This window comes from Lepidochelys kempii, chromosome 1 (assembly GCF_965140265.1).
Source record: "Lepidochelys kempii isolate rLepKem1 chromosome 1, rLepKem1.hap2, whole genome shotgun sequence".
Taxonomy (NCBI): Eukaryota; Metazoa; Chordata; order Testudines; family Cheloniidae; genus Lepidochelys; species Lepidochelys kempii.
Window position 1 is genome coordinate 286,248,253 of NC_133256.1, and position 3,513 is coordinate 286,251,765.

The following is a 3,513-nucleotide window of genomic DNA, read 5'->3' on the forward strand; positions in this document are numbered from 1 at the left end:
GACAGAGCCTGCCCGGCCGAGCTGCATCCGGGTCTCGGGCCTGGGCCTCGCGGCGCCTCGCACGCAAAGCTGCCCGGGGGGGAGGGGCCGCTGCTTAGCCCGGGCCTATCCCCAACCCCCGGCAAGGCGCGGCCTCCGCCCGCCCAGACTGACAGACCGGCCGAGGGGACCCGCCGCCGCCGCCACCTCCACCTCCTCCCCCGAGCTGCCGGCCTGAGCCCCGGCCTGACCCGACCCTTTTCACGCACCCCGGGAGCTGCATTTCTCCACCGTCCACACGGCCCCGGCCCCCCTGCCCCGTTCCCTGGCCGCGCAGCGGGGCAGTTGTCTCCCCGGCCGCCACGCCCAAGCCAGGCGTCCACACCGGCCAGCAAACCAGGAGCAGGGTGCCAAACGGCGCGGCTGTTGGCTCCACTCCCGTGGGGCCCAGCCTGGAGCGCTGAACGGCGCATGAGCCACAGTGACCCCGCTTGTTGAACTGGTTTGTAAGTGGGGCATGGCCCAGCCATCATCCAGTTATTCTATAGATCAGGTTTTAACCATGCATCTGTAACACAGGCCTGGGTTTCTGCGGACAGCAGGACTACGCCCATAAAGAACATATCGCAGGATCGAGGCCCTGGTCATCTGACAAAAATCCCGGCCTGGCCTGAGGTCAGGAAGAACACTGACTTGAACAACTGTTTGCACCAATTTTAGCAGTTTCCACTGTAAAGTGAAAAACAGTGGCACAGGAAAGGGAAAAGTTGCATGTAGTGATAGGTATTTCTAGTCATTTCCTTTCCAGCTCATGTTCTCCCTCTTGTCTCACAAAGTCCACTTTTTCAGTAAAACTCTGTAAAAACGACTAGTATTTCATTAAAAACCTACTGGGGGTAGAGGTGAAGAGTCCTGGGCAGTCAGAGGAGAAAATTAGGGCTCATCAATAATAGCAAGTCTACTGTGTAAGCCTGGTTTTTCCCTGCAAATCTTTATTTTACCTTATTTTTTTAAGAACATAAAATTCTCTATTATTTAAAAAAAATAAAAGGAGTACTAGTGGCACCTTAGAGACTAACCAATTTATTTGAGCGTATGCTTATGCTCAAATAAATTGGTTAGTCTCTAAAGTGCCACTAGTACTCCTTTTCTTTTTGCGAGTACAAACTAACACGGCTGCTACTCTGAAACCTGTCTATTATATTAGGCCATCCAGTGTTTCCTGTATAGCTGCTTGCTTCCTCCATGCGCCCTGCCAGTTGTGTAATGCCACAGAGGTGGGCTGGGAGAAAAGGAATCTTTCTGACTTCTGTGTCAATTATCTTAAACTCTGAAGTATAGGATTCAATTACATTTATTTTAGTAGAAATTACTACTATTGATGTTAAAGTTTTCTAATAAATCCAGCTACAACATATTATTCATTTCAGAGTAACAGCAGGAGAGTGGTTTTTCATGCTTTGTGTGTATAAAAAGATCTTCTACACTTTCCACAGTATGCATCCGATGAAGTGAGCTGTAGCTCACGAAAGCTTATGCTCAAATAAATTGGTTAGTCTCTAAGGTGCCACAAGTACTCCTTTTCTTTTAACATATTATTTGTAGAACAGTTGACTGTGACCTTTGGCATTTCATCCAGATGAATAAAAGCAGAGAGCCTTTCATATCATCCACATAACTAATTCAATGCCAGATTAAAGTACATTTTATTCAGTTTGGTACTAGATGAAGATACCCTTCCTTGCTAGTTTGGTTTCCAAACTTCCCCATAATAGCCATACTTATTACTAATTTTTACTAATGTATGCAAATCAGTGGTTAAAGTAGATTGAAACAGGAGGGGAATGTGCGGAAAAGAGCTGTTTACTCAGTCCAAGGAGAGGTGGGGAAGCTACCCTGTGCATTTTTTCCCCTCCTTTAGTCCCTGATTCAAATATTCTAATAAGTAAGTATAGGGTCTTCACATTAAAAAGATAAAATGTAAATTAATTTTAGTAATAGAATTATTTGTTTCTAGCAATAGTATTTACTAATTATACTGTTAATTGTATAAGTCAGTAGAGCTGGTCAAAATTTTTCATTCAAAATCTTTTTTTTTAAAACACAAAATTAGATCTTTTTTTAAAACCAAAGCATTTGGTTTTTAACATTTTCCATTTTTCTGCTGAAACCTGCAGATTTTTTAAATTGAAATCTAGGAATGGAAAGAACAGACCTGAATTATTTGAGAGTGGAAAGAGAATAAAGGTAAGAACTAACGTAGGCCTGGTCTATACCTAAAAATTAGATTGAGCTAGGTATATTGCTCAGGACTATGAAAAATTTTGCTCCCTGTTTGATATAATTAGGTTGACCTAATGCCCACTGTAGACACAGCTAAGTCAACGGAAGAATTCTTCCATCAACCTAACTATCAGCTACCTCTCAGAGAGGTGAATTAATTACAGAGACAGAAAAACCTTTTCCGTCGATGTACGAAGCATCAATGCTATGACACTACAGTGGCACAGCTCTAGCCATTACAATGTAGCTATGCCCTTGTCTGCAGAAGAGATAGACAAATGTCTAGAGGCCTGCACAGATGCAAACTTATATCCACGGATGCCAATCAGTATCCACAGAACCACAGCGGTGAAAGGAGCAGAACATGGGGCTGCCGCTCCCAGGAGCCAGTGCCCCACTCTGGCAGCTCCTCTGGCACGGCTGTACCACCGCAGCCCCACCCCCAGCCCTGCCCCGTCCCTTCCACATAGCTGTCTGTGTCTCCTGTCTGGGAGCATGCATGCCGCTTTACCACAAGAGCGCAACCAGGGACAGCTGCTGGTGAGCCTGGTGCCCGCCCCAGTGGGTGGGGCTGGGGGGCGGTACAGCCGTGCTGGAGGAGCTGCTGGTGCGGAACGCTGGCTTTTGGGAGTGGCGGCCCCGCCCCACGTTCTGTTCCTTTTGCCACTGCGGTTCCCGGGAGATCCCTGCGGTTCCACGGATACCGATTTATATCCACGGATATCCGCATCCATGGATATACATTTGTATCCATGCAGGGCCCTACAAATGGCTGGGCTTGTCCACTGGACAAATACAGTTTTTCAACAGGACCTTGTAAAAAAATTCCAGTGAATTGTAAAAAATACTATTTGTGTAAGTACTTAGATTTTCAAGACAGTCCTGTTATCCTTCTAAAACACAAAGCTCAAGGTCCAAGAAGTTACACAATGAGTGGCATTTAAACAATTGTCAGAATTTTTGAGATGTGTTTACATTCCATTATCTCCAGAATTTCAAAGGGCAGAAAGATTGTTTTCATGAGGACGGAATGTCCTAGCCTACAGCTGACAGAGCAGGAATCCTCTCAGACCATCCCTCCCTAACCAAATGTAGCCAGAACCTAATCTGATCATTACAAGAACAATACTCATATTGTATACAAAAAGTACTAAAGTGTGCAGAGCTGAATTGCTAGAAGTTTTACAGTTGGACTTAACATAAAACAGCAGTGAAAGTTTTTACTCTGCACTAGGAAATTATTTAAATAAC